Source organism: Zea mays, chromosome 1 (genome assembly GCF_902167145.1).
Source record: "Zea mays cultivar B73 chromosome 1, Zm-B73-REFERENCE-NAM-5.0, whole genome shotgun sequence".
Taxonomy (NCBI): Eukaryota; Viridiplantae; Streptophyta; class Magnoliopsida; order Poales; family Poaceae; genus Zea; species Zea mays.
The window spans coordinates 213957861-213981973 of record NC_050096.1 but is presented as its reverse complement, the minus strand read 5'-3'; the positions used below and the strand labels follow the sequence as shown (position 1 = coordinate 213981973).

At 46.7% G+C, this 24113-nt stretch overlaps 1 pseudogene across 1 annotated transcript; it reads right to left on the bottom strand.

The window, feature by feature from the left end:
• Nucleotides 1-3577: 3577 nt before the first annotated feature.
• On the bottom strand, nt 3578-4037 carry LOC103645261 (60S ribosomal protein L26 pseudogene; annotated as a pseudogene). The gene has a single exon (NR_164638.1). The product of NR_164638.1 is annotated as a 60S ribosomal protein L26 pseudogene (transcript).
• Between the last annotated feature and the right edge of the window lie 20076 nt (nt 4038-24113).

The window sequence follows — 24113 nt, the reverse complement described above, 5'->3', positions numbered from 1 at the left end:
GCAAGCAGCAAAGAATAGGATACATCAAGAAAAATGGGTAAGATACAACTTTCAAATTGAGACAGACGAGAGAAGATTTTATAGAGGGAAGGTATAAGCAACAGGGTGAGATGTAGAGGTGACAAAGGTGAAGATGATATCAATGAAAGCATGACAAAGAATAGAATTAGGGTAAGACTCGCGGAATGGCGAATTAGAAGAAACAATCTAGGGTAAGATAGGTAGGGTTTCAACAGAAGAGTTGAAGAAAAATTCATTACTGAGAGAAGTTATAAAGGAACAACGAGATCACCAAGGATTTGCAACCTAAAATGATCGCTCATGGACCGTTAAGACATAAGGGTGGTCAAGGACATGTTAACTGAAATGTCTTGAACAAACACTGGGGTATGAAGATAAGCGTACATAAAAATATGAGAGTATGCAAGACTCTAAGGACACGAGCATACTAAGACCAAGGGAATAGAAATTGTTGAAAGATAATGACTTAACAACGGAATAGGAAGGGATCTCAAAAGACATGAAGATCATGGATATATAAACTGAGATGTTTGAGTAGGCCATAGAAATTTAGAGGTAAGTATTCGAAACGAGAGTATGGAAGAATCTAGGGTTACGAGCATGTCAATAACAAGGGAATAGAGATGGTCAAACAGTTAGGAATTTAACGATAAAAAAGGAGAGAATCCTGGAAGGCAACAAAGTTATGGTCAGGGGGCATCTACAAAGATGTCGCAAGCATAAGGGTGAGATCAGATCTAATAGATTGAGAGAAGTATAGACCATACTAGAGTAAAATACTTTTGGCAAGGGGGCATATAGAAGCACAACATAGAATTAGTCGGTATGACTAATATTTTGAAGCAGAATCAAGGATGAGGTGAAGTAATAATCAATAAGTCCTTAAAACGGCCAATGCTACTCTAGGTCAGCGGTCCTACAGTCAGCACGGCTTTGATACCACTTATGTCACACCCGGTTTTGAAGGTAAACCGAATGCGAACCATGTACGTGCCAGGATCAGTAATTCACGTACACAGCGATTACATAAATGACTCATCATAGCACAATGCTTCGAATTACAATAAAGAGTAAGTAATAATATTACAGACTAGAGCCATTTACATAATATAAATCAAAGTACACAGAATCGAAACGTAGCCAACGTAAACAACCCACCACAGGCAGCTGACTGGGGGAGGTCGCTAGCCTAATCCTCGAACTCATCGAAGTCCTAGAACTCCTGGAGATCCGCCTCGACGACTTCTTCTTTACCTGAGCATAGATTACACCAAAGGCAACCTGGTGTTTTGTGGTAAAGCAAGGATGAGTACACATCAACGTACTCAGCAAATGTCCCGTTTGGCTGAGGTGGACTAGCTTTATGTGGGGTTAGGCTCAAGCAATTGCTTTTAGTTGGTCAAGTATTTATCATTAGTAGAAGCCAGATTTTAGCATTAACCAACCCGTAAACCATTTCCTCATCGAGGAACATCATCATCATAGTCGAACCAAAACCATATCATAACCATTGTATCTCGAACCATCTGTATCTCTAATCAAAGAGGATCCCAAGGCTGCTCTTAACCGTGAGCACGGCTGATATACCAGTTTCACTACCCTCTGCAGAGGTCGCACACTTTACCCATGAGTCATGATTCCCTTTCTACCCGGGGAGAGCTAATCCCCATTGACCACTACCTAGGTGGTCCGGCAGGGCCTCACTACGTAGCTTTTACAAAGATTCCCTAGAGATCGTAGCTGCCCGTTAGGTTTCTCCAGTTTGATAAACACAGTACCCCTCCCCGCAGGAGAGTGACTAACAAAGAGCAAAACGAAAGAACCTCGGCACTCAGCCTCGGCAGAGCAAGCACTGTGCCTGGACCCCATTGACGGCACGACGGCTAAGCAGCTACACCCCTAGTTCATCTAATTAATCAGCTAAGGGCATCCCATTTCACCCTCATGGTTGCACTGTTATCCCGGGTGGTCTCTCAACGAACAGGTCCTTACGGAGAGGTACTCAGGAAACAGCCTGAGCCCCCTAGAGTATCACAAGATCATCAACATCAACAGGATAACAGTATCATAAATAGCCACATCATGTTCATTGATTATGTTAAAGCAATACACTAGTAGAGATCTTATCATCGGTGACGTTCATATTGCGTCACGGAATATGCAGGTATCGTCACAGATAAAGATTTGTGACGAATTTGTGACGATTCCAATTTGGTCATAGGGGTCGCGTCACATTTGTTGTGTTGTGACGGACTGCCCATTTTCGTCATCGATGTGTATCCATTCTGTGACGAAATACGCGTTGTCATGGAAGTGATTTCATTTTATGACGATCAGGTTTGGTCATGGAGGAAGGCACTTTTCCGTCATAATCCGCCGTCTACCCGGGCAAGCTGACGGCGTCGTTAACGTCGTTTGCTTTCTATGACGGTACTGTATCGTCATAGATAGAGTCGTGTTTTGGTCATTAACAGCCGTTTGGAAGGGTCCGGATGGCGTATGACGTCAGCGCTGACGTGGCTAGTGACGTGGCAGCTGACGTCATCGCTGACATGACATATTTTAATTATATGCCACCAGTTTGGTCACAGATATGCAGAGAATAATTTTATTGGAAATTGCAAAACATACTAGAACAGAGGAATGAGCACACAATTCCATATTCCGTAGATGAATAAAAATAGTATTCCAGTGAGCATACAAACTAAGTGGACAATACTGAACTCAGTTCACAGCATCACCACTTGACTTCACATTTCAGTTGAGCTTCTTGATGAGCACATTGGTCTCCTCCATCTCCTTGCTGTTCTTCTCTGTTATCTTCTTGTACTCCTCCAACTCCCTTTGTGTCCTCGCCTGTTGTTCCTCAGCTTCTTCACATTTCTTCCTGAGCTGGTCGAGTTCACCTTGAACAATAGCCGTCGCTTCAACTGCAAGTTGTTCCCGAAGCTCATTTCTTCCTGAGCATCAGGTTCAGCCCTCAAAGCCTCCATATGAGACTGAAATATCATGGACAGAAAACAGTTACATGTTAATGCTAATGAGCAACAACAAGATGCCAATTGTTAGTTATTGCAATAGAATTTGCTTAGATCAAATTCGCTGTGAAAATTTAAAAGGTTCAGAATAACTAGATCGGCAATTAATAAAAATTGTTTCCCCACATGTAGGTAATTCTTGATGAGCACACGATATATGTTCCCATGAAACAATTACAACTGAGAGAAGCTAGATAATATGTAGAGGTGACTTTCAGTAGTGAGGCGACTGTGGTGACTACGTTAATCCTGAGAATTTGTCGGCACAGTCTTCACATAAATAGAGTTTTTGTGTGTATATTTATAAGGTGAATGTCCGTTATAAAGAAATACAGGGGGAAAAATAGTAGCAACACGGAAACTGATGTCCAGATACAGCCAACCAGGCACAACGTATGTATCTGAAGTCTGAACAATAACCATGAGACAAACTGAAAGCAACAGGGGAGCAAGGAGGAGTACAGGGGATCCAAACCCAATCCGCTCTGAAGATGAGGGCCTGCCATCTTGCAGCAGGTCTAGTTATTCTGAGCCTTGCGGTCGAGGAGCACCTTACGGTCCTTGTCGAGCTTCAGCTTGGTGACGATCACCTTGGAGGGGTGGATACCCATGTTCACGGTGGAGCCGTTCACCTTCTCGCGGGTGATCCGCTCGACGTGGATGACCCAGCGGCGGCGGTATACCTGCACCACCTTCTCCTCACGGCCCTTGTAGGTGCCGCGCACGACCTGCACCTCGTCGTCCTTGCGGATCGGGATGGAGAGCACGCTGTACTTGTGGCGGAGCTCCGTCGACAGCCCGACGGACATGAGAACGCGGCGGACGGAGGACGGGGACGTGAAGTGCGCCTTGCGGCACTTCCGGCAGGAGCTCGTGACGCGGGGATTGCGCTTCATGGCGGCGGCGGGATGGACGCTCCTGCTTACCTGGGAGGCCGCTTCGGTGGCGGCGGCTAGGGTTTTCTGTGTGGGAGAGCGAGTGGAGGCGGCTGGTGGAGTGGTGGTAGTCAGCGGAAGGACAATATAGCTGGTGCGCTGCTAGGGTTTTGTGTAGTCGCTATGGGGACGTTCGATTCGCATCGGACGGCGTCGATCTGTTGGATGGAATGGGTAATTGGGTTGGGCTTTTTTTGTTTGCTATGGGACATGGGCTATATCGATTTAGGTGACATTTGGATAGTCATTGGGACAGAGAAATGAAAATAGAATGAGATAGTAGAAAGGTTCTGGTTATGGATTAGGAAACCAAACCTAATTCATTGTTTGTCAATAGTTAGTTAGAGTAACTCCAATAGTTTTTCTAAAAAAACTTCATAAACTCAGGCTCAACAAGTTGCTAAATAGCTATTAGGAATAAAAAAAATAGTTTGGTCTTCTATATTTCCTAATATTTAGATAGTAGTTCAATTTTTAAGTCTAGTTTTAGGATCACATCAAGATTTGTCTCTCTTGGGCCTACCTCTCGTTAGCAACCTCGTGAGTGCCTGCAACATCACTGTATGTGAAAGGGAAATAGGGTCAAATATTTTTCTAAATGATTTTAGGATCACTGACGTCGGCGTCGTTGTGTGCCGTAACCTGAGGGCCGAGACTGAGATCGTCAATCGTAGAACGTAGAAGCACAGATCACAGAAGGCAGAAGCAGAACAGCCATGCAGATCGTAGAATGGCGGCTGGGAACACCTTAACAGAACTGACCAACTTATGCACTCTAACTTTCTTTATTTATAAGAACAAGCGAGTAGTCTAGTGGTAACACTGATTCGAAGCAAGGCGCAGGTCTCTGGTTTGAAGCTCCGTGGGAGCAATTTTTTTGCCAAATAAATCTTAGCACATGCGTCGCCGGGCCGCGCGTCGCCACTTCCAGTTGGTGGGCCGGGGCCGCGTCGCCAGGCGGGGGCTGTGTCCCACTTTACCAAAAAAAATGTGGCCCATGTAGGCCAAGGATCCCACGCCGTCAAGTGCTGTACACTTGGGGCGTTTTTTACTAAAACTCATCTGTGACCAATTTATTTCATCATTACATCAGCCAAACATGACAAATTAGCGATGACGATATCAAATCTAATCTGTGACGAAATTGTTGCGTCCAAAATTTGTGTCTATGACGTTCCTTTCATTTTCGTCATTAATATTCAAGTCTAATCTTCGTCACTTGTAATTGTTGACGAAGATGTAAATTTGGTCATAGAAATGTATCAATCTGTGACTAAAGTCACCAGCGTCACGAGAAAATCGTCACCGATGATCACATTCTTACTAGTGAATAGCAAAGTGCTAACCATAATAGCCCATAAGGTCATCAAGGATAAAGTAAGATGTAAAGCTAGTCAATCCTTAGGTTTCAAGTAAGTAGTGCGGGGTAGTAAGTTATAAATGAATAGGACATAATGGGACAGAGGACACTTGCCTTCACCAAACTGCTGATCAGGGACTTCCTCTGCAACTGCCTCGGGAAACACAGACTGCTCGTTGTCTACGCAAAGCAATCATTCACACTATGCACTTGGGAAAATAACAAACAAAAACAATATACCAAACATATGCAGCAGAGAGGGGTCACAAGTTCATAACAGAAAATGGATAGGCACTCTAAAGTTCCCTAGGTCTGGGGGTAGAGGACTACACAAAGTGATTCACTATCCACTAATCAGGTCTAAGTTAGTGGTGGGATTAAATAATTATCTGGTTTAAGTTCCTAAACTTAAGTGTTTAAGTCCATAAACTTAAGTAATCCAACTTTTATTAAAGTCTACTCATTTCCAATTATCTTAAAAAAGTTTCAATAGTCTTAATCCTATCCTAGTGATTAGCTATTAATTAATACATGGAAACAGCAGGGAAACATTGCATAAACAGATAGATAATAATATTATGAACATTTTGCAATTTGAAGCACCTAATTTGGAGTTCATATGACAAAGTTATGAATTTTACAAGTTTAGGGGTTAAAATTATACCCTAAGGACTTATTTTTAATTAAATAAAAGGGCCAGGGACTTAACTGCGAGAAACCAGGGACGGCGGGCGCAATTTCCAGAAAACAGGGGGGCTCTTTAAGAAAATGCGCGGGCGAAGGGGTATCGGGCGCCTACAGCCGTTGGATCTCAGATCGACGGCTAGGATTAGATCCCGCGGCGGGCGCGCGGGCGCGCGACGGCGTGAGCGGCTGACAGGCGGGGCCGGGCGAACAGCGCGGGCGCGGGGCTGACAGGCGGGGCCGGGCGGACAGCGCGGGCGCGGGGCTGACAGGCGGGGCCGGGCGGACAGCGCGGGCGCGGGGCTGACAGGCGGGGCCGGGCGGACAGCGCGCGCGGGCGGACTGACAAGCGGGGCCGGGCGGACAGAGAGACGGGGTGAGGGGGTAGTGGGCCTGGGCCGCTGGATCGCTGGCGGACGGCCAGGATTAGGTCCGGGCGAGTTGAATCAGGACCGCCCGATCTGGGTTGAACGGCGGAGATCGGATGGGCGGCCTGGGTCTTCCCTACGGCTAGCTGGGGCGGCGGCGCTCGTCCCCGCGGCGGAGGGCTCGCCGGAGACGAGGGGCACGGGCGACTGGCGGGGCTCTGGGGCAATCCGAGTGGTCGGGGAGGTCGGGGAGGGCACGGGGACTCCATTGGTGGGGTCTGGGTCGGGGCAGAGGCACCGGAGGGGGGCGGTTCACGGCGGGGCGGCTCGGCGGCGGGGTTATTCTACTCCGGCGAGCAATCAAACGCAACAGAGAGCCAAACAAGGGGCGATAGGGGCGGGAGAGGTCCCTTACCTCAAGGCGGGCTCCGGGGACTCCTCGGCGGCGACAGAGACGCGACGGGGACCCGGGTCGACGGTGGCGGCTGCACGGCGGACGACGGGTGAGCGCGGGCAGAGAGAAATAGGGAGGGGGAGAGGGAATTGGGGCGCGTTCCGGGTTGCGGACGTCGGGGCGGAGCTCACCGGGGCTAAGGGCGCGGCGGAGCTCCAACGGCGACGAGAAACCGAGCTCGGGACGGCGGGGTTATGAGAGCACCTAGAGGGGGGGGGTGAATAGGTGATCCTGTAAAACTTCAAAACTTAAGCCACAAAAACTTGTTAAGTGTTAGCACAGTTCTTGCCAAGTGGCTAGAGAGGAGTCAAAACACAATAACCACAAGAAAGCAATCACAGAGATGACACGGTGGTTATCCCGTGGTTCGGCCAAGTACAAAACTTGCCTACTCCACGTTGTGGCGTCCCAACGGACGAGAGTTGCACTCAACTCCTCTCAAGTGATCCAATGATCAACTTGAATACCACGGTGTTTTTCTTTCCTTTGATCTTTTCCCGTTTGCGAGGAATCTCCACAACTTGGAGTCTCTCGCCCTTACAATTGAGTTCACAAAGAAATACGGAGTAAGGTGGGAATGAGCAACGCACACAAGACTCGAAAATCAGAGCAACAACACGCACACAAGTAGCAACAAGAGCTCGCAACGCAACACAAAGAGTTCACAACTCCTCAAGAGCTCTATATGCTATCACAATGAAACGAATGCGTGAGATTGATGTCTTGGTGCTTAGAAGAGTTGTAGGAATGCTTGGTGTGCTCCTCCATGCGCCTAGGGGACCCTTTTATAGCCCCAAGGCAGCTAGGAGCCGTTGGGAACAAATCTAGAAGGCCATCTTTGCCTTCTGTCTCGTGGCGCACCGGACAGTCCGGTGCACACCGGACACTGTCCGGTGCCCGATTTGTTTCCTTAAACAGCGCATCCGACCGTTGCTGTCAGAGTCAGATCTGCGCACCGTTGGCGCACCGGACATGTCCGGTGCACACCGGACAGTCCGGTGTATCTTTCCGACCGTTGGCTCGGCCACGTGTCGCGCGCCGATCGCGCGGCCGACCGTTGGCTCACCGGACAGTCCGGTGCACACCGGACAGTCCGGTGAATTTTAGCCGAAGTCGCCGGAGAAAAACCCGAGAGCGGCCTCTTCTGTCGAGGCAGCCTGGCGCACCGGACACTGTCCGGTGCACCACCGGACACTGTCCGGTGCATCACCGGACAGTCCGGTGCCCCAGACCGAAACAGCCCCTTGGCTGCACACAGCCAAGTCTTCTCTTCTTCTTCTTCTTTCTGTTTCTACTACTTAGACAAATATATTAGTACACAAAACCAATGTACTAAGACTTAGAAACATACCTTTGTTGTAGATTTGCACTTTGTTCAACCATAGGCATTGATTCTCATATAAGCACTTGTGTTGACACTCAATCACCAAAATACTTAGAAATGGCCCAAGGGCACATTTCCCTTTCAATCTCCCCCTTTTTGGTGATTTATGCCAACATAACATAAAGCAACTAGAACAAGTGCAAAATCACTTCAAATAAAACTCAAATTGATTTTGATTCAATTTTGGCATATATGGATCATCCTTTGCCACCACTTGGTTTGTTTTTGCAAATCAAACTCAAATCTCTATCTCTAAGTCAAACACACATGTTGAAGCATAAAGAGAGTCATTCCAAAAGAGATTGATCAAAGATTTCAAAAACTCCCCCTATTTCCCATAATCAATACTTCTCCCCACAAGAAGCCAACTTTTGACAAGAGAGACAACAATAGACAATAAAAGCGTTTGACAAAACAAAAACTCTATTCTATTATTTTCAAAATCTCTCAAGTGGTAGCTGATCCATTTATCGCTTTTGGCCTTTATTTTCTCCCCCTTTGGCATCAAGCACCAAAACGGGATCAATCTTGGCCCTATAACCCCATTGCCTCACCAAAATTTTCAATTAAGAGCAAATGGCAATAAGAGTTCATGAGATGGACTTGGAATGAGTTACCCTCTCATCGGAGTGCAGTGGAAGTCTTGCATGATCCAAGTCCACCTTTTCCCTTTCAATTCTCCTTTGAGACTAAATCACAACAAACTCAAGCATATGGTTAGTCTCAAAGGATCAAGTTGTAACACATCTCCCCCTAAACATGTGCATCACTTTGCAACGGACTTGTGAGGTCCAGGGAGTGTTTGTACAACTTGAGCACCATAATAAGCAACAAAATGCAGAATGAACATGATCAAAGGCATAAGCACATGTATGCTACAATTCAATCCAAGTTCCGCGAATCTAAGACATTTAGCTCACTACGCAGCCTGCAAAAGGTCTTCTCATCTAGAGGCTTGGTAAAGATATCGGCTAGCTGGTTCTCGGTGCTAACATGAAACACTTCGATATCTCCCTTTTGCTGGTGGTCTCTCAAAAAGTGATGCCGGATGTCTATGTGCTTTGTGCGGCTGTGTTCAACAGGATTTTCCGCCATGCGGATAGCACTCTCATTATCACATAGGAGTGGGACTTTGCTCAGATTGTAGCCAAAGTCCCTGAGGGTTTGCCTCATCCAAAGTAGTTGCGCGCAACACTGTCCTGCGGCAACATACTCGGCCTCAGCGGTGGATAGGGCAACGGAAGTTTGTTTCTTAGAATTCCATGACACCAGGGACCTTCCTAAGAATTGGCACGTCCCCGATGTACTCTTCCTATCGACCTTACATCCAGCATAGTCGGAATCTGAGTATCCAACTAAGTCAAAGGTAGACCCCTTTGGATACCAGAGCCCGAAGCAAGGTGTAGCAACCAAATATCTAAGAATTCGCTTCACCGCCACTAAGTGACATTCCTTAGGATCGGATTGAAATCTAGCACACATGCATACGCTAAGCATAATATCCGGTCTACTAGCACATAAGTAAAGTAATGACCCTATCATTGACCGGTATGCTTTTTGATCAACGGACTTACCTCCTTTGTTGAGGTCGGTGTGTCCGTCGGTTCCCATCGGAGTCTTTGCGGGCTTGGCATCCTTCATCCCAAACCGCTTTAGCAGATCTTGCGTGTACTTCGTTTGGGAGATGAAGGTGCCGTCCTTGAGTTGCTTCACTTGGAACCCAAGGAAGTAGTTCAACTCCCCCATCATCGACATCTCGAATTTCTGCGTCATCACCCTGCTAAACTCTTCACAAGACTTTTGGTTAGTAGAACCAAATATTATGTCATCGACATAAATTTGGCACACAAACAAATCACCATCACATGTCTTTGTAAAAAGAGTTGGATCGGCTTTCCCAACCTTGAAAGCATTAGCTATTAAAAAGTCTCTAAGGCATTCATACCATGCTCTTGGGGCTTGCTTAAGTCCATAGAGCGCCTTAGAGAGCTTACACACGTGGTCGGGGTACCGTTCATCCTCAAAGCCAGGGGGTTGCTCCACGTACACCTCCTCCTTGATTGGCCCGTTGAGGAAAGCGCTCTTCACATCCATTTGAAACAACCTGAAAGAATGGTGAGCGGCATATGCTAGCAAGATACGAATGGACTCTAGCCTAGCCACAGGAGCAAAAGTCTCCTCAAAGTCCAAACCTGCGACTTGGGCATAACCTTTTGCCACAAGTCGAGCCTTGTTCCTCGTTACCACCCCGTGCTCGTCCTGTTTGTTGCGGAACACCCACTTGGTTCCCACAACATTTTGCTTCGGACGAGGCACCAGTGTCCAAACTTCATTGCGCTTGAAGTTGTTTAGCTCCTCTTGCATGGCCAACACCCAGTCCGGATCTAGCAAGGCCTCTTCTACCCTGAAAGGCTCAATAGAAGAGACAAAAGAGTAATGTTCACAAAAATTAACTAATCTAGATCGAGTAGTTACTCCCTTGCTAATATCACCCAGAATTTGGTCGACGGGATGATCCCTTTGAATCATCGCTCGAACTTGGGTTGGAGGTGCCGGTTGCGCTTCTTCCTCCATCGCATGATCAACTTGTGCTCCCCCTTGATCACATGCCTCCTGTTGATGAACCTGTTCATCGTCTTGAGTCGGGGGATTCACCATAATTGAGGAAGATGGTAGATCTTGCTCATCTTGTTCCTGTGGCCGCACTTCTCCAATCGCCATGGTGCGTATGGCGGCTGTCGGAACATCTTCTTCATCTAAATCATCAAGATCAACAACTTGCTCTCTTGGAGAGCCATTAGTCTCATCAAATACAACGTCGCTAGAGACTTCAACCAAACCCGATGATTTGTTGAAGACTCTATACGCCTTTGTATTTGAGTCATAACCTAATAAAAACCCTTCTACAGCTTTGGGAGCAAACTTAGAATTTCTACCCTTCTTCACTAGAATGTAGCATTTACTCCCAAATACACGAAAGTACGATACATTGGGTTTGTTACCGGTTAGTAGCTCATACGACGTCTTCTTGAGGAGGTGATGAAGGTAGACCCTGTTGATGGCGTGGCACGCCGTGTTCACGGCTTCCGTCCAAAAGCACTCGGGGGTCTTGAACTCTCCTAGCATCGTCCTCGCCATGTCGATGAGCGTCCTGTTCTTCCTCTCTACCACACCATTTTGCTGTGGTGTGTAGGGAGCGGAGAACTCGTGCTTGATCCCTTCCTCTTCAAGAAACTCCTCCACTTGAAGGTTCTTGAACTCGGACCCGTTGTCGCTCCTTATCTTTTTCACTTTGAGCTCAAACTCATTTTGAGCCCTCCTGAGGAAGCGCTTGAGGGTCCCTTGGGTTTCAGACTTATCCTGCAAAAAGAACACCCAAGTGAAGCGGGAAAAATCATCTACAATAACTAGACCATACTTACTCCCTCCTATGCTCAGATAGGCGACGGGTCCGAAGAGGTCCATATGCAGCATCTCCAAGGATCTTGATGTCGTCATCACATTTTTGGTGTGATGAGAGCCTCCTACTTGTTTCCCTGCTTGACAAGCTGCACAAGGTCTATCTTTTTCGAATTGAACATTAGTTAGACCTATTACATGTTCTCCCTTTAGAAGCTTGTGAAGGTTCTTCATCCCCACGTGTGCTAAGCGGCGATGCCACAGCCAGCCCATGCTAGTCTTAGCAATTAAGCATGCATCTAGACCGGCCTCCTCTTTTGCAAAATCAACTAAGTAAAGTTTGCCGTCTAATACACCCTTAAAAGCTAGTGAACCATCACTTCTTCTAAAGACAAACACATCTACATTTGTAAATAGACAGTTATACCCCATGTTGCATAATTGACTGACAGATAGCAAATTATAACCAAGAGACTCTACTAAAAACACATTAGATATCGAGTGCTCATTAGAAATTGCAATTTTACCTAACCCTTTTACCTTGCCTTGATTCCCATCACTGAATATAATTGAATCTTGGGAATCCTTATTCTTGACGTAGGAGGTGAACATCTTCTTCTCCCCCGTCATATGGTTTGTGCATCCGCTGTCTATAATCCAGCTTGAACCCCGGATGCATAAACCTGCAAGGCAAATTTAGGCTTGGGTTTTAGGTACCCAACTCATGTTGGGTCCTGCAAGGTTAGCACAAATATTCTTAGGGACCCAAATGCAAGTTTTATCTCCCTTGCATCTTGCCCCTAACTTCCTAGCAGTTACCTTTTTACCCTTTCTACAAATAGCAAAGGGAGCATTGCAAGCATAATAAATGGTAGAAGGTTCATTTGCTACTTTCCTAGGAGCATGAATAACATTCTTTTTAGGAACAACATTTTTCCTAGTAACATTTCTATCATACACATATGAAGAACTAGGAGCAAACATGGTATGAGAATCATAAACATATGAATCATTACAAGCATTTCTAGCATGTCTCCTATCATGGTACATAAAGGCATGGTTCCTTTTTGCACTACTAGCCATAGGGGCCTTCCCTTTCTCCTTGGCAGGAATAGGAGCCTTATGGCTTGTCAAGTTCTTGACTTCTCTCTTGAAGCCAAGCCCATCCTTAATTGAGGGGTGTCTACCAACCGTGTAGGCATCCCTAGCAAATTTTAGTTTATCAAAATTACTCTTGCTAGTCTTAAGTTGAGCATTAAGACTAGCTAATTCATCATTCAATTTTGAAATAGAAACTAAGTGTTCGCTACAAGCGTTAATATCAATATCCTTACACCTAGTGCAAACTTCAACATATTCAACACAAGAGTTGGATTTATTTGCTTCTACTAGTTTAGCATTTAAATCATCATTTATGCTCTTTAAGTTAGAAATAGAATCATGGCATGATGACACTTCACAAGCAAGCATTTCATTCCTCTTAATTTCTAATGCAAGAGATTTTTGAGCCTCTACAAACTTATCATGTTCTTCATATAACAAATCCTCTTGCTTTTCTAAAAGTATATTCTTTTCATTCAAGGCATCAATTAATTCATTAATTTTGTCTATCTTAGATCTATCTAAGCCCTTGAATAAACATGAATAATCTACTTCATCCTCACTAGATTCATCATCACTGGAAGAATCATAAGTATTAGCATTACGAGTGATTACCTTCTTTTCCCTTGCCATGAGGCAAGTGTGATGCTCGTTGGGGAAGAGAGCCGATTTGTTGAAGGCAGTGGCGGCGAGTCCCTCATTGTCGGAGTCGGAGGAGGAGCAATCCGAATCCCACTCCTTGCCGAGATGCGCCTCGCCCTTGGCCTTCTTGTAATTCTTTTTCTTTTCCCATTTTCCACTCTTCTTTTCCTGGTCACTATCATTATCGGGACAATTAGCGATAAAGTGACCAATCTTACCACACTTGAAGCATGAGCGCTTCCCCTTCGTCTTGGTCTTGTTGGGATGCTCCTTGCGACCCCTTAGCGCCGTCTTGAAGCGCTTAATGATGAGAGCCATTTCTTCATCATTAAGCCCGGCCGCCTCAATTTGCGCCACCTTGCTAGGTAGCGACTCCTTGCTCCTTGTTGCCTTTAGAGCAATGGGTTGAGACTCGTGGAGTGGACCGTTCAACGCGTCGTCGACGTATCTTGCCTCCTTGATCATCATCCGCCCGCTCACGAATTTTCCAAGTACTTCTTCGGGCGTCATCATCGTGTACCTGGGATTCTCACGAATATTGTTCACGAGATGAGGATCAAGAACGGTAAATGACCTGAGCATTAGGCGGACGACGTCGTGATCCGTCCAACGCGTGCTTCCGTAGCTCCTTATCTTGTTGATAAGGGTCTTGAGCCGGTTGTAAGTTTGAGTTGGCTCTTCTCCCCTTATCATGGCGAATCGTCCAAGCTCGCCTTCCACCAACTCCATCTTAGTGAGCATGGTGATGTCGTTCCCCTCGTGAGAGATCTTGAGGGTGTCCCATATCTGCTTGGCATTGTCCAAGCCGCTCACCTTATTGTACTCTTCCCTGCACAAAGATGCTAAGAGAACAGTAGTAGCTTGTGCATTTTTATGAATTTGTTCATTGATAAACATAGGGCTATCCGAGCTATCAAATTTCATTCCATTCTCTACAATCTCCCATATGCTTGGATGGAGAGAGAATAAATGACTACGCATTTTGTGACTCCAAAATCCGTAGTCCTCCCCATCAAAGTGTGGAGGTTTACCAAGAGGAATGGAAAGCAAATGCGAATTCGAACTATGTGGAATACGAGAATAATCAAATGAAAAGTTCGAATTGACCGTCTTCCTGTAGTCGTTGTCGTCGTCCTTTTGGGAAGAAGAGGACTCATCGCTGTCGTAGTAGACGATCTCCTTGATGCGTCTTGTCTTCTTCTTCTTCCCATCTTTTCGCTTGTGGCCCGAGCCCGAGTTGTTGGACTTGTCATCCCTTGGCTCGTTGACGAAAGACTCCTTCTCCTTGTCGTTGATCACAATTCCCTTCCCCTTAGGATCCATCTCTTCGGGCGGTTAGTCCCTTTCTTGAAGAGAACGGCTCTGATACCAATTGAGAGCACCTAGAGGGGGGGGGGGGGGTGAATAGGTGATCCTGTAAAACTTCAAAACTTAAGCCACAAAAACTTGTTAAGTGTTAGCACAGTTCTTGCCAAGTGGCTAGAGAGGAGTCAAAACACAATAACCACAAGAAAGCAATCACAAAGATGACACGGTGGTTATCCCGTGGTTCGGCCAAGTACAAAACTTGCCTACTCCACGTTGTGGCGTCCCAACGGACGAGAGTTGCACTCAACTCCTCTCAAGTGATCCAATGATCAACTTGAATACCACGGTGTTTTTCTTTCCTTTGATCTTTTCCCGTTTGCGAGGAATCTCCACAACTTGGAGTCTCTCGCCCTTACAATTGAGTTCACAAAGAAATACGGAGTAAGGTGGGAATGAGCAACGCACACAAGACTCGAAAATCAGAGCAACAACACGCACACAAGTAGCAACAAGAGCTCGCAACGCAACACAAAGAGTTCACAACTCCTCAAGAGCTCTATATGCTATCACAATGAAACGAATGCGTGAGATTGATGTCTTGGTGCTTAGAAGAGTTGTAGGAATGCTTGGTGTGCTCCTCCATGCGCCTAGGGGACCCTTTTATAGCCCCAAGGCAGCTAGGAGCCGTTGGGAACAAATCTGGAAGGCCATCTTTGCCTTCTGTCTCGTGGCGCACCGGACAGTCCGGTGCACACCGGACACTGTCCGGTGCCCGATTTGTTTCCTTAAACAGCGCATCCGACCGTTGCTGTCAGAGTCAGATCTGCGCACCGTTGGCGCACCGGACATGTCCGGTGCACACCGGACAGTCCGGTGTATCTTTCCGACCGTTGGCTCGGCCACGTGTCGCGCGCCGATCGCGCGGCCGACCGTTGGCCCGGCCGACCGTTGGCTCACCGGACAGTCCGGTGCACACCGGACAGTCCGGTGAATTTTAGCCGAAGTCGCCGGAGAAAAACCCGAGAGCGGCCTCTTCGGTCGAGGCAGCCTGGCGCACCGGACACTGTCCGGTGCACCACCGGACACTGTCCGGTGCACCACCGGACACTGTCCGGTGCATCACCGGACAGTCCGGTGCCCCAGACCGAAACAGCCCCTTGGCTGCACACAGCCAAGTCTTCTCTTCTTCTTCTTCTTTCTGTTTCTACTACTTAGACAAATATATTAGTACACAAAACCAATGTACTAAGACTTAGAAACATACCTTTGTTGTAGATTTGCACTTTGTTCAACCATAGGCATTGATTCTCATATAAGCACTTGTGTTGACACTCAATCACCAAAATACTTAGAAATGGCCCAAGGGCACATTTCCCTTTCAGGTTATGGTGGCGGCGCTCTGCGTGCGCGCAGCGAGGGGGAAAGAGGGTCTACTGGGCGCAAATGGGGGGAGAGGGTGAGGGCGAGTGGGGCTCGGGGCACAAGTGGCCGAGGGCGAGGTGGGGCGAGTCCCACGCGCGACGTGGGCGCGGGGAAGGCGGGCGCGAGCAGCTCGGCGGCGGTTACGCGGGGACGACGGGGCTGACAAGCCGGGCCCGCAACGCAGAGAGAGAGAAGAAAGCGGGTGCGGGCGCGAGAGAAGCGGGGCTGACGGGTTGGGCCCACGGGCAGAGAGAGAGCGAGGGAGCGGGCGCGCGGGGGGAAGCGGCAGCGCCGACAGGTGGGGCCGGGCGAGCAGTGAGAGAGGGAGGCGGGTACGCGGAAGGCGACCGCGCCGACAGGCCGGGCCCGCTGCGCAGAGAGAGGAGGGGAGAGAGGCGCGCGCGCGGGAATGGGCCGGCTGGGCCGAAAGGCCGAGGGGGCGGCTGGGTTGGGCCTCTTTGCCTTTTTCTTTTATTCTGAATTGTTTTTTCCCTTTTCTTTTTACCTATTCTATTTGATTCAAATTCAAATGAGCCCCAAAATCCAAATTATACTTTTTTGAGAATTATGCACCAAACAAAAGTGAAATCTAGGGTTCAACATGATGCAACAATTCATACTCCCTTAGGGTTTAACATAATAGACTATAATTACAAGTAAAATAAGCACTTAGCTCCTATAGAAATGAGAGAGAAAAGAATTAGGAAGGATGAGAAAAGGAAGTAACACCTGAATTTGTGAATATGAGCAAAGAAATTTTATACCCCCAAATTCAGGGTGTTACAGCGTAGCAACTAAATATCTAAGGATTCGCTTCACTGCCACTAAGTGACACTCCTTAGGACCGGATTGAAATCTAGCACACATTTATACGCTTAGCATAATATCCGGTCTACTAGCACATAAATAAAGTAACGACCCTATCATTGACCGGTATGCCTTTTGATCAACGGACTTACCTCCTTTGTTGAGGTCGGTGTGTCCGTCGGTCCCCATCAGAGTCTTTGCGGGCTTTGCATCCTTCATCCCAAACCGCTTCAGCTAGTCTTGCGTGTACTTCGTTTGAGAGATGAAGGTGCCGTCCTTGAGTTGCTTCACTTGGAACCCAAGGAAGTAGTTCAACTCGCCCATCATTGACATCTCGAATTTCTGTGTCATTACCCTGCTAAACTCTTCACAAGACTTTTTATTAGTAGAACCAAATATTATGTCATCGACATAAATTTGGCACACAAACAAATCACCATCACATGTCTTAGTGAAAAGAGTTGGATCGGCTTTCCCAACCTTGAAAGCATTAGCAATTAGAAAGTCTCTAAGGCATTCATACCATGCTCTTGGGGCTTGCTTAAGTCCATAGAGCGCCTTAGAGAGCTTACACACGTGGTCGGGGTACCGTTCATCCTCGAAGCCAGGGGTTGCTCCACGTACACCTCCTCCTTGATTGGCCCGTTGAGGAAAGCGCTCTTCACATCCATTTGGAACAACCTGAAAGAATGGTGAGCGGCATATGCTAGCAAAATACGAATGGACTCTAGCCTAGCCTCAGGAGCAAAAGTCTCCTCAAAGTCCAAACCTGCGACTTGGGCATAACCTTTTGCCACAAGTCGAGCCTTGTTCCTTGTTACCACCCCGTGCTCGTCTTGTTTGTTGCGGAACACCCACTTGGTTCCCACAACATTTTGCTTAGGACGAGGCACCAGCGTCCAAACTTCATTCCTCTTGAAGTTATTGAGCTCCTCTTGCATGGCCAACACCCAGTCCGGATCTAGCAAGGCCTCTTCTACCCTGAAAGGCTCAATAGAAGAGACAAAGGAGTAATGCTCACAAAAATTAACTAATCGAGATCGAGTAGTTACTCCCTTGCTAATATCACCCAGAATTTGATCGACGGGATGATCCCTTTGAATCATCGCTCGAACTTGGGTTGGAGGTGCCGGTTGCGCTTCTTCCTCCATTACTTGATCATCTTGTGCTCCCCCTTGATCACATGCCTTCTGTTCATCATCTTGAGTTGGGGGATGCACCATTGTTGAGGAAGAGGGTTGATCTTGCTCCTTTTGGTCCTGTGGTCGTATATCTCCAATCACCATGGTTCGTATAGCGGCCGTCGGAACATCTTCTTCATCTACATCATCAAGATCAACAACTTGCTCTCTTGGAGAGCCATTAGTCTCATCAAATACAACGTCGCTAGAGGCTTCAACCAAACCCGATGATTTGTTGAAGACCCTATACGCCTTTGTATTTGAATCATAACCTAACAAAAACCCTTCTACAGCTTTGGGAGCAAACTTAGAATTTCTACCCTTCTTCACTAGAATGTAGCATTTGCTCCCAAATACACGAAAGTAAGATACATTGGGTTTGTTACCGGTTAGCAGCTCATACGACGTCTTCTTGAGGAGGCGATGAAGGTAGACCCTGTTGATGGCGTGGCAAGCCGTGTTTACGGCTTCCGACCAAAAGCACTCGGGGGTCTTGAACTCTCCAAGCATCGTCCTCGCCATATCGATAAGCGTCCTGTTCTTCCTCTCTACCACACCATTTTGTTGTGGTGTGTAGGGAGCGGAGAACTCGTGCTTGATCCCTTCCTCCTCAAGAAACTCCTCCACTTGAAGGTTCTTGAACTCGGACCCGTTGTCGCTCCTTATCTTCTTCACCTTGAGCTCAAACTCATTTTGAGCTCTCCTTAGAAAGCGCTTGAGGGTCCCTTGGGTTTCAGACTTATCCTGCAAAAAGAACACCCAAGTGAAGCGGGAAAAGTCATCAACAATAACTAGACCATACTTACTTCCTCCTATGCTTAGATAGGCGACGGGTCCGAAGAGGTCCATATGTAGCAGCTCCAGGGGTCTTGATGTGGTCATCACATTCTTGCTGTGATGCGCTCCTCCAACTTGTTTACCTGCTTGACAAGCTGCACAAGGCCTATCTTTTTCGAATTGCACGTTAGTCAAACCTATCACGTGTTCTCCCTTTAGAAGCTTGTGAAGGTTCTTCATCCCTACATGTGCTAAGCGACGATGCCACAGCCAGCCCATGCTAGTCTTAGCTATTAAGCATGCATCTAGACCGGCCTCCTCTTTTGCAAAATCAACTAAATAAAGTTTGTCGTCTAATACACCCTTAAAAGTTAATGAACCATCACTTCTTCTAAAGACAGACACATCTACATTAGTAAATAGACAATTATATCCCATATTACATAGTTGACTAACAGATAGCAGATTATATCCAAGGGACTCAACTAAAAACACATTAGAGATAGAGTGCTCATTTGAAATTGAAATCTTGCCTAAGCCTTTCACCTTGCCTTGGTTCCCATCACCAAATATGATTGAATCTTGGGAATCCTTGTTTTTGACGTAGGAGGTGAACATCTTCTTTTCCCCCGTCATATGGTTTGTGCATCCGTTGTCGATAATCCAGCTTGAACCCCCAGATGCATAAACCTGCAAGGCAAATTTAGGCTTGGGACTTAGGTACCCAACTCTTGTTGGGTCCTACAAGGTTAGTCACAATTGTCTTAGGGACCCAAATGCAAGTTTTATCACCCTTGCATTTTGCCCCTAATTTCCTAGCAACTATCTTCCTATCCTTTCTACAGATAGTAAAGGAAGCATTTAAAGCATGATAAATTGTAGAAGGACCATCCATAACTTTCCTAGCAACATGAGCAATATTCTTTCTAGGCATATGATGGACATAACTCCTAGACATATCTCTATCATGCAAATAAGAAGAACTAGAAACAAACATAGCACAAGAATCATAGGCATGTGTATCAAAAGCATTACAACTCCTATGAGATTGTCTTCTATCATTGTACATAAAAGCATGGTTCTTTTTAGTACTACTTGCCATAGGAGCCTTCCCTTTCTCCTTGGCGGAGATGGGAGCCTTATGGTTTGTTAAGTTCTTGGCTTCCCTCTTGAAGCCAAGCCCATCCTTTATTGAGGGATGTCTACCAACCGTGTAGGCATCCCTAGCAAATTTTAGTTTATCAAACTCACTTTTGCTAGCCTTAAGTTGGGCATTAAGACTAGCCATTTCATCATTTAACTTTGCAATAGAAGCTATGTGTTCACTACAAGCATCAATATCAAAGTCTTTACACCTATTGCAAGTTTCAACAATTTCTACACAAGATGTTGATTTACTAGCTGTTTCTAACTTAGCATTCAAATCATCATTAATGCTCCTTAAGCTAGAAATTGTCTCATGGCAAGAAGATAATTCACAAGAAAGCATTTCATTTCTTTTAACTTCTAGAGCATGAGATTTTTGTGCTTCTACAAATTTGTCATGTTCTTCATACAACAAATCCTCTTGTTTTTCTAAAAGCCTATTCTTATCATTCAAGGCATCAATCAATTCATTAATTTTATCTACCTTGGTTCTATCTAGGCCCTTAAATAAACATGAATAATCTATTTCATCCTCATCACTAGATTCGTCCTCACTTGAAGAAGCATAAGTAGAGTTTCGAGTACATACCTTCTTCTCCCTTGCCATAAGGCATGTGTGACGCTCGTTGGGGAAGAGGGATGACTTGTTGAAGGCGGTGGCGGCGAGTCCTTCATTGTCGGAGTCGGAAGAGGAGCAATCCGAATCCAACTCCTTGCCTAGATGCGCCTCGCCCTTTGCCTTCTTATAGTTTTTCTTCTTCTCCCTCTTGTTCCCTTGATCCTTATCACTATCATTGTTGGGACAGTTAGCAATAAAATGACCAATCTTACCACATTTGAAGCATGAGCGCTTCCCCTTTGTCTTGGTCTTGCTTGGCTGCCCCTTGCGACCTTTTAGCGCCGTCTTGAATCTCTTGATGATAAGAGCCATCTCTTCATCATTAAGTCCGACAGCCTCAATTTGTGCCACCTTGCTAGGTAGCGTCTCCTTGCTTCTTGTTGCCTTGAGAGCAAGAGGTTGAGGCTCATTGATTGGACCATTCAATGTGTCGTCCACGTATCTTGCTTCCTTGATCATCATTCGCCCGCTCACGAACTTTCCAAGTATCTCCTCGGGCGTCATCTTGGTGTACCTAGGATTCTCACGAATATTGTTCACAAGATGAGGATCAAGGACAGTAAAAGACCTTAGCATTAGGCGGACGACGTCGTGGTCCGTCCATCGCGTGCTTCCATAGCTTCTTATCTTGTTGACAAGGGTCTTGAGCCGGTTGTACGTTTGAGTTGGCTCTTCTCCCCTTATCATAGCGAATCTCCCGAGTTCGCCTTCCACCAACTCCATCTTGGTGAGCATTGTGACATCATTCCCCTCATGAGAGATCTTGAGGGTGTCCCAAATTTGCTTGGCGTTATCCAAGCCGCTCACTTTGTGGTATTCATCCCTGCACAAGAAAGCTAGAAGAACAGTAGTAGCTTGTGCATTTTATGAATTTGCTCATTGATAAACATGGGACTATCACTACTATCAAAATGCATTCCATTCTCAACTATCTCCCATATGCTTGGATGGAGAGAGAACAAATGACTACGCATTTTGTGACTCCAAAATCCGTAGTCCTCTCCATCAAAATGAGGAGGTTTACCAAGTGGAATAGATAATAAATGAGCATTTGTACTTTGAGGAATACGAGAGTAATCAAAAGAAAAGTTCGAATTGACCGTTTTCTTTTTCTCGTAGTCGTCGTCGTCCTTTTGGGAAGAGGAAGATTCGTCGCTGTCGTAGTAGACGATATCCTTGATGCGCCTTGTCTTCTTCTTCTTCCCGTCTTTGCGCTTGTGGCCCGAGCCCGAGTCGGTAGGCTTGTCATCCTTCGGCTCGTTGACAAGAGACTCCTTCTCCTTGTCGTTGATCACGATTCCCTTCCCCTTAGGATCCATCTCTTCGGGCGGTTAGTCCCTTTCTTGAAGAGAACGGCTCCGATACCAATTGAGAGCACCTAGAGGGGGGTGAATAGGTGATCCTGTAAAACTTAAAACTTAAGCCACAAAACTTGGTTAAGTGTTAGCACAATAATCACCAAGTGGCTAGAGAGGAGTCTCAAAACACAACAACCACAAGGATATCAATCACAGAGATGGCACAGTGGTTTATCCCGTGGTTCGGCCAAGACCAACGCTTGCCTACTCCACGTTGTGGCGTCCCAACGGACGATAGTTGCACTCAACTCCTCTCAAGTGATCCAATGATCAACTTGAATACCACAGTGTTTTGCTTTTCTTTTCTTATCCCGTTCGCGAGGAATCTCCACAACTTGGAGCCTCTCTCCCTTACACTTTTGATGTTCACAAAGAATCACGGAGTAAGGGAGAGATGAGCAACTCACACAAGACACAAAGATCACAGCAAATACGCACACACAAGACCCAGACCTGAGCTCAAAAAGACTAGCACACTAGAACGGGGCTCAAATCACTAGAATGTCGAACAAGTGCGCAAGAGTGGAGTGTGAGTGATCAAGAATGCTCAAAGGATGCTTGGTGTCATCCTCCATGTGCCTAGGGGTCCCTTTTATAGCCCCAAGGCAGCTAGGAGCCGTTGAGAGCAATTCAGGAAGGCAAATCTTGCCTTCTGTCGCCTGGCGCACCGGACAGTCCGGTGCACACCGGACAGTGTCCGGTGCCCGATTTCTTTCCTTAATTGGCGCAGTCGACCGTTGGCAGCCAGAGAGCCGTTGGCGCACCGGACATGTCCGGTGCCCCCTTCTAGCCGTTGGCTCGGCCACGTGTCCCGCGCAGATCGCACGGCCGACCGTTGGCCCGGCCGACCGTTGGCTCACCGGACAGTCCGGTGCACACCGGACAGTCCGGTGAATTATAGTCGTACGTCGCCGGTTAATTCCCGAGAGCGGCCACTTCGCTCGAACCAGCCTGGCGCACTGGACACTGTCCGGTGCACCACCGGACAGTCCGGTGCTCCCAGACTGGGCAGATTCTTGGCTGCTCGAGCCAAGACATTTCCAATTGGATTTTTCCTGTTTCCAGCACTTAGACACAATACATTAGTCCATAAAACAATGTACTAAGTCTGAGAAACATACCTTTATCCTTGGTTTGTACTTTGTCCACCATTTTACATTTAAGCACTTGTGTTAGTCACTAAATCACCAAAATACTTAGAAATGGCCCAAGGGCACATTTCCCTTTCAAATACGGCACCTTAACTCCCAAGCAACAACTATACTCCTCGCCTCTTTAAGTCGAGAGGAGTATAACAAAGTGCATGGGTTAGAGTCCGCCAAAGATATTTGGGACGTGCTCAAAACCGCGCACGAGGGAGACGAGGTGACAAGGATCACCAAGAGGGAAACGATTGGGGGGAGCTCGGTCGCTTCATGCTTCACCAAGGAGAAGAGCCACAAGTCATGTACAACCGGCTCAAGACATTGGTGAACCAAGTGTGCAACCTCGGGAGCACCAAATGGGATGACCATGAAATGGTCAAGGTTATTCTAAGATCACTTGTATTTCTTAATCCTACTCAAGTTCAATTAATTCGTAGTGATCCTAGATATAAACTAATGTCTCCCGAGGAAGTGATAGGAAAATTTGTGAGCTTTGAATTAATGATCAAAGGTTCCAAGAAAATCATCGAGCAAGGCGTCTCCTCCACACCCGAGATGCAACCCGTCGCATTCAAGGCGATGGAGGAGAAGAAAGAAGAGTCTACATCAAGTAGACTCCCCATCGACGCCTCCAAGCTCGACAATGAGGAAAGGGCGCTCATCATCAAGAGTTTCCGCCAAATCCTCAAACAAAGGAAGGGGAGGGATTACAAGTCCCGCTCCAAGAAGGTTTGCTACAAATGTGGTAAGCCCGGTCATTTTATCGCTAAATGCCTTTGTCTAGTGATAGTGACAGGGGCAACGACAAGAAGGGAAAGAGAAGAGAAAAGAAGAGGTACTACAAGAAGAAGGGCGGCGATGCCCATGTTTGCCAGGAGTGGGACTCCGATGAGAGCTCCACCGACTCCTCCTCCGACAAGGACGCCGCAAAGATCACCGTCACCAAAGGCCTTCTCTTCCCCAA